This window comes from Lytechinus pictus, chromosome 3, assembly GCF_037042905.1.
Source record: "Lytechinus pictus isolate F3 Inbred chromosome 3, Lp3.0, whole genome shotgun sequence".
In the NCBI taxonomy this organism is placed as follows: Eukaryota; Metazoa; Echinodermata; class Echinoidea; order Temnopleuroida; family Toxopneustidae; genus Lytechinus; species Lytechinus pictus.
Window position 1 is genome coordinate 8551630 of NC_087247.1, and position 8699 is coordinate 8560328.

Genomic DNA, 8699 nt, shown 5'->3' on the forward strand with positions numbered 1-8699 from the left:
GCAAAACAATTCAGAAAACAATAATCTGATGATATTATAATTTTTGGAGAACTGGATTTCCTGACCAACAGTTTTAAATCAACCGTTTCCCATATGGCAAGCCATTCTTAATGGAAATTCAATTTATACTGTTCAATAAACATGCATAGCTTACTACCCATACTACACGTGCAGTGTATTAGAAAATTAACAAAAAAATCTTATTGTCCATTAAATAGTTGTTTTAAGCAGAAGTACATTTAGGATGCAAATGAGAAGTTTGACGGAATATATACAAATATTTTTATGAAAACTGCATTTGATACCTTTTATGTGATAGAATTCTAAATGACTGCGCACCCTTTTTCCTAGCCCCTGTAGTTATTAGTATGGCAATCACGAGCCTATAGTATCCATACCAGAGAGAGAAATTGAATTTTGCCTCGCTGTAGGCCTACTCGATCGAGTGTCAATTTATCTGCATTGAAAGACATGTATTTGAGGTCATCCGATATTCTGCTCATGATTTCTGAATAATTTTTAATCATTATTTGTGTGCAATTCTACATGCTACCTTGTAGCCTGTAGGTGATTCTGTATTGGACAAGTCCACCCCACCAAAAAGTTAATTTTAATAAAAGGAGAAAAATCCAACAAGCAAAACACTGAAAATTTAATCAAAATCGGATGTAAAATAAGAAAGTTATGACATTTTAAAATTTTGCTTAATTTCACAAAAACAGTTATATACACATCCTGGACGGTATGCAAATTGGCAGACTGATGACGTCACCCACTCCCTATTTCTTTTGTATTTTATTATATGAAATATGAACAATTCTAATTTTCTCCCCATTGTCTTGTGAAACAAGATTTTATTACTCCCTGAACATGTGGAATTACCATTATTTTAACAGTTTATGGTTAAGTCAAGTTGGTCCTTATTGTCAAATCTGTAAAAATTGAAATATTGTATAATTCAAACAATAAAAAACAAAAGAAATAGTGAGTGATGGACATCATCGACTCTCATTTGCATATCGCCGAGTTATGCGTTTAACTGTTTTATGAAAAATAAGCAAAACTTAAAAACGTCATAACTTTCTTATTTTACATCAGATTTTGATGAAATTTGTAGCGTTATGTTTGTTTTATTTTTCTCTATCGATTCAAATCAACAATTTTCTGGGGTGGACTTGGCCTTTAACAATAAACATTGCGACCCTCATGCTCATTTTAATACTTTAAAATGAGTATATGAATCTGAATAGTTGAGTCGGCAAAATGTCATTGAGAGACACATCCACACTAACTTACAATATAGTGAAGAGAGTAGCGCACCGGTGTGTGGAATGACTTTTATTGAAGTTGTTTTAGTTTTGATTTAAATGTCTCCAGGGAAGGGCAATTTACAATCGAGGAGGGAAGGTTAAGAGTACATGTATAAAATTCCATATTATAGTTCTATAGAAGATCTGAGCAATTTCCAATTTTCTGACCACCCTTTCACATGGTTAGAAAAAATCGTGATTTGAATGATGATTCCAGTTAAAAATAAGGCAAATGACGGATATTTAGCATGTGTGAAACCAAACTAGAACATGATTAGAATCATGAATGCTAATTACAGTCATGATTACAATAGCAATCATTACAATGATGATTCAAGATTCACGTGTGAAAAGGCCCTATATTTCCAAGTGTTTAGATTATTTACTAAATTTTATGGGAACATTTCTCTATGAGAGCTACAAGTAGCTTCAATGACAAGCACGTCAATAATGTGAACTACATGTAATGGCTTTATTGATTCCTGTATTACATGATTACATATTACATACAGTGCATGTACGTGTATGAAGGACATTTTAATGTGTATGTGGTCTTTGAGAGTTCATTGCTCTCAGAAGAGTGCTTCTCCTATTGATTTATTTAAAAGTCCCCATTATACAAAAAACAATAAAGCAATCAACGGAGCATTTAGAGGGTTGTTAGCTGTCATCCACCTTCTTCTATTACCCAAATCCCCTGATTTGCATTTTAGATCATGAATATTTAAACAGGCCGATCGAGCTTGACCACCACTCTGACGGAACGCTTTGTTGTATTGATCATATTTGAAAACATTTACATGTACATTGGGATGGATTTACCACGGGTGTTACTAATCAATATACTTAGGGGTTGATGTCAAGTAAGACTAAATACATTTTAAGTGAAACATTATTAGAGGTCACTGCACTCAAAATGACAAATTTGTCATTGGTCAGTATCACTGGGCTAGTATTCAAATATTACCCCCCCCCCACACACACACACATGCTCGCACACCCTATTACATGTATCTGAATTGCAAACAAAAGAAAGATTGACGAATGACTCTTTAGAAATCAAGTTTGAAGATACTTGTTTAAATTGCACTGCATGCAATTTTAAGAGGTTGAGAAATGAATGTCAAGAGTGAATGAGCATATGGCTTTTGTATTCCACACATTTCAGAAATGCAATATTTTGTTTTTGCCATGTCTCATATTGCCCAGCCGTGCATTGCTCGACCAAAAGTCATCCAAATTTGACACTTTGCAAATATTGTGACATGCATTTTGCAGGGCACAGTTGACACAAACTGTCACTAAAAGGGAAATGTTTATATTTGCCCACATGTCAGTTTTGTATGTTCTTCACAGTGCTTAGCAATTATTTTTTTCCCCCAAACCCCAAGAGGTATTCTCTCAATATGGATGGAGATAAATTTGCTTTGTCTGCTGCAATGTACATACATGCTGCTCAGATTTGAATAAATATGCTGAATGTTTCAATATAGGGAAACTTTCATTTTTCATCAAGTTAAAATCTCTTATTGAAAATGATACAAGTAAAGTCCAAGACTTTTGGTGATAGAGCTTTTGGGAAAATGGCACCAAAATTGTGGAACAATCTGCCTCTCAACGTAAGATCAATAACAGATTTCAACAGATTCAAATCTGTGTTAAACACCATATCTTTTTAACAAACACATGTATGTATTTAATAGCCCTATAGAAACAATAATTCCTCTACATGCATAGAGACAATTTATATGGTATTATGCGTCTCTAAGGCTGGGTTCACATATAAGTATACGGTATTCTCTATTCGCTATTCGCTATACGGGCATGGCGGGTCACATAAAGGTAGCACGCGTGTCCTACTTTAATATTCAAAATGGATACTGTAGTTATGTTTCCAAATTTATATTTTAAGATTTCAAACCTGTATCAGCCTAATTGATTTTATCAATCATTCCTATTTTTGCTTTGATGACGTCATTTTTAGGGGGGGGGAGCTTGATTCTACTCCCCCATTCCAGCTCTGTGAAATCATAGCAAAAGTGAAATAATAAATAAATCATTTCATAAACAATATTTTCTTGAATGAAATCTATTTCCACATTATTATCGACTTATTATAAGAATAATTGAGTAATTAATTAAACATGACTCAGCGATACACAACAACATAGCTCAAGTAGCCTTCGCTGTGGACCTTTTTGACCTTGTATCTTCAGTCATTTCAAGGTAAAAAAAAAAGACAGAACGAAAAATGCAGAGCCCACATAAATCATACAGCATGTGCATGAGATAAACTCTGAAGTGCTGGATAACTTAAATATGACGGCATGTGCTAAGAAATTCCAATAAAATGAGTACAGAGAAATCATTTCATTTGAACTTACCTCATTTAACCAACGCACACAGTAAATATTATAGGGAAATTCAGATCACCACATGCCACGTCTGTATACGCTGCACAAAAATCGAACAAGTACGATTCCCAATATACTATACTATACGCAGCTATACGGCATTTTCGTATAGTGCCCTCTCATGTGACCCGGTATTAGGAAATCATATTGTTCGATTCAAGCTATTCGCGTGCCCTCGAAAACGTGCACCGTATACCCGAATAGTATACTTCTATGTGAACCCAGCCTAAGATGCTGTTCTCACTACGTTCCTAAAACTAGTTTAGTGGAAACTAGTTTAACGCGTAGTGAGAACGGTTGAAGCGGTCTTGGAAGCAATCTTCCAAACCAGTTTGGAAAACCACCTCGCGATGTAGTTTTCAAGATCGCTTTGCCTCGTTAAACTGGTTTTAGCGTAAGTGAGGACACATCCGTTCTTCGGGCAGCAATCTTCACACATTTTGAGCGCGCTATTCCACACGACAGGTGTAGAATGCCTATGCTGTGGTTTTAAATTTCGCGCGAAACGTGTCACCCCACTGAGAGCGTTTCCATAGCAACAAGAGCGCTTTACATGAAGTGATTTTGAAAACCACTTTTGTGTGATCAAGTGGGAACGCTAGCACAGCAATCTTCCAAACTGGTTTCCTGAATCGGTTTCCAGTTTCTAGAAAGTTTTAGAAAGCGTAATGAGAACGGCCTCTTAGAACTGCTTACATGTATTATGATCTCAGTTGTTATTGTTAAAAGCATTGGATATCTTTGCAAACTGCCGATTTTAAAAATCGCAAGTGACATGTGCTACCTCTAAATTTTGAGCATTGCCCATTGAAAATACATTTTGATATACTACATGTAGTAGCCAAATCTAAGAAAATTGTAATCTGAGCCCCCCCCCCCCTTATTTACGATATGAAATTTGCTCTTTGTGCCCAGGCCCCCTCTATTTCAAAATCCTGGATCCACCATCGTTTTAAGGGTAGAAAGGGTCAGTGAAGTCCAGAAAAATATTTACCTTTGGCACATGGGACGTTGGAGAGTTGAGCAAACACAAGATGTCCTGGTTGAAAGGCAAGATACACAGAATAGCCATCCAAAACAAGCTTGACAAGATTTGAATCAACTAGAAGATGGAATACATTGTTTATATAGAGTGGCAGGTCCATTTGATAGGATATGCTATGCGCAAATAAAGTATGTTCTGTGCATTTTACACACTGCATGGAAAATTGGAAATCATATCATACTACTTTTGATGGTGTGTGTAAAAAGAATAGTTCAGTTGATTTTCTTGGCTGTTTTTTTTTCTTCTTCTTTTTTTTTGCTAGATGGCATAAGCAAAAAAGATACTGTATATATTCAATTTATCTTTCAATCTCAAACCTTGTGATGAAAAGATACACATGTTTAAATTGAAATATCTTTTGTTTAAAAATAATGGACATTGGATTTGAATTAATACCTTCTTTCATGTACAATCTAGAGAGGCTTGGCGTGTAGGTTATCTGTGACAGTTGCACGTATTGATTGTTTTTTTCTACATTGATTGCGTGACCTTTCTCATCATACACCAATTAAAACATTTGATGAATATTGTCTTTACCACTAAATGCATATTGAAATTTATATCATAATAAAGACTTTAAAGTGCATTGTTGAAAATGAACATTTGATAATCCAAATGATACTACCTAGTCTTATCAAAGTTGAATGAAATCACTTTTATGTATTCAAAACCTTGTGCTTCAGTGGATTTTTTCACCCTCATCCACTTTCTGTATTATGGACCGCATCGTCCTACCGGCATCACATCTTTATTTTGTTCATATCTCATATTGATGGAGAGGTGCTCAGCAGCTTCTCTGGAAGTTTCTGGGCCAGCAATGGTGTGAAAATGGGCCCTTGGGGCATAGCAGCCTGCGTCCTGCATGTGAGTGAATTTATCACAAAATTCAACGACACATCTATCCCTAGCGCTCACTTGGCCGCGCCGTGATGCATGGGTGTGCGTGTGTGCTTTACTGGTTTGATTATAATAATTAATGGTTGTACGCTGAATAGGGTGTGTGTGCTGAACTGACTAGCTAAGAATGGCAAGTCTTTGTTTGCTGATGTTGTTGGGAGTTTGGAGAAAATGATGGTTCTAGGCCTATTCATAATAATTGGATATGACGTGTGTCCGTACATGGTCATTTTGTATGATAAATTTTAGTGTGTTTTTATCAAGTTTCTTAGGCTAGAATTCGAAACAACAATCACAAATAAAAATGCAAGCACAAAACCTGGGTCCTATTGTCAAAGGTTTAATGGTACTATTAACTTTCTCGATTAATTATACATTGTAGTCAATGCAATCAATAGCAAAAAATGTGTTCTTTTGCTATTAAAGCTTTGTGTTACGGGCTCCTGGTTATTAATTAAAATGTTTCCTCATTGACATATGCCAACCCACCATGTACCTATTACAGACAGTGAGTTTGACATTGAAAGTTAGTATTCAGTTTATGAAGAAGGAATGAAAAGCTCAAGTTATCGCCCTCCCCCCCCCCACTCTGGTGATCATCTGTACACATGCACATTCCCAATTTTTCTGGGAATGGGGTATAGGGCTTTCAGTTCAGGGGGAGGGGAATCCTAAGAAATGTCTGATATAGGGGGTGTTTTTTAAGAAATATTTTAAATTGTGGGTAGTTTACATCGGTAGAAATTTTCCACAAACAATCTTGAAATAAGAGGGTAAGGTTTGCTACATTTAACTTTCCTCTGAAAATACCTTTGCAATGGAGTATGGTTTTGATGAGCCCTTCTTTTCCAAATGTCTGAAAATGGCGTTAAAAAAACTTACACTGTATCCACCTCTATTAAAAAGTGTTATCTCTCTATAAGAATCTAGAAAATGCATATAGGCCTATATGCATACGGTTGACCTTTTTTATACAAACTTGGACCATATATTGACCTAGATTTTTTAGATTTGTGGTGATGTGTATTTTGTAACTCATACATTTCAATAACATACATGTACTGTAGCCTACATATTGGTTTGATTGGTTGGGATTTTTTACCTGATTGCTAAGAAAGCATGAATGCTTGTAAGCAAGCAACCAGAGGACCGACGGCTTAAGGTCCTCTTCGAAGGACCTGGTAATAAGGATTAATGCCTTACCAAAGGGCAATAGCGCACCAAGTGTGAATCGAACCCGGGTCACCGGAATACGAATCCCCCGCTCTACCGACTGAGCTATCGCGCCTCATATTGTTATGAAATTGATCCACCCCTGTACTACCCTAAAGCACACTAGGGATGTGATGTGTAGCTATTTTATTCCTTGAACATTGCTATTGCATACAAGTTAGACGGAAATCTGATGTACTGTAAGCTCACTGTATGTATAATGTAATCATTTGATTGAGTTAGTATGCCATCCTCTTGCAGATGCCTGTATTTTTTTAAAATATAAATTGCAATTGTAATGAAATTACAGATAGCAATGAATATTGCCACAGGTACCAGCTTGATGCTCAGTACCATTTTGGTTAGGATAGCCTCAGCCCTCAGGTAATACTGGACTACCCTCATCTGAAGTAGACACAATAGAGCAAAAAACAAAAGTGCATATATTTCTCGTAGGTGGACTAGGAAGCATATCAAGCAAAATGTATAATTAATGTCATTAGTCTCATTAATTTATCCTTCCAATTTTAGTGCTTTCATTTTCTCATCCTTAGAAAGTGATAATTAGATTAGGCCGATGTAAAGGTAGTATCATATACACCGTTCTCACCATGCTCCTAAAACTATTTTTCTGGAAACTAGTTTAGTGGAAACTATTTTAACGCGTAGTGAGAACGGTCGAAGCGGTCTTGGAAGCGATCTTCCAAACCAGTTTGAAAACCACCTCGCTCGCTTTGCCTCGATAAACTGGTTTTAGCGTAAGTGAGGACACAACCGTTCTTCGGGAAACGATCTTCGCACATTTTGAGCGCGCTACTCCACAGTGACAGGTGTAGAATACCTACGCTGCGGTATCGAATTTCGCGCGAAACGTGTCACCCCACTGAGAGCGTTTCCATAGCAACAAGATCGCTTTACGTGAAGTGATTTTGAAAACCACTTTCATGTGATCAAGTGGGAACGCTAGCAAAGCGATCCTCCAAACTGGTTTCCTGAATCGCTTTCCAGTAAACTAGTTTAGAAAGCGTAATGAGAACGGCCTCATACATTAATGTGCAAAGGACGGGGAGTGTGGATGTGCCATCGGTGGTTTCAACTGGGAGGCCTATATATGGAATATATGCATTTGCCTTTTTTCCTCCACACAGACTTTATACTTCAAACTAGATATATGTATATTCAAATGTGTTTCTCAAACTTGCTTATACCCTTTTTACACAGGATTTTCTTAACCCTGGACTGTCGCTAACCCCGTACTATCCTTAACCCCGTACTATTTTTTTTCCTTTTCACACATGCCAAATTGTTATTGCTAACCCCGGATAAGGAATGCTTGCTTTTCACACACGAAACTCGCTAACCCCGGACTAGTGGTAGCTCATGAATATTCACGAGCGCACTGAGGGGTAATTCGGGTCATATCCAAAATCGCGCGCGCTTTAAATACATTTGTCGATCATTCTTTGTACAAGTACTTCACTCTGAATTTCTCATCGCCGTGTTCGCTGTTCATGAATATTCATTATGCTTTATTACCTCTGATTGGACGACAGGACCGGCTCTGTTGCGGGGCATGAATGGGAGCGCTTAGTCCACTTACGTTTTACACTAGCGATCTTAACCCCGTATTATCACTCTTAGCACCGCAATTGCTGGGATAACCCTGCTTTTTTGCAGGGCCAAATAATCCCGTACTAAAGGTGGGGTTAGCCCACTTTGCAAAAATGCTGTTTAAAAAGAAAGTGGGCTAAGCTTAACCCCGTACTATAGGTGGGGCTAAATAGCAATTTAGCCCCACCTATAGTATGGGGTTAAGGAAAT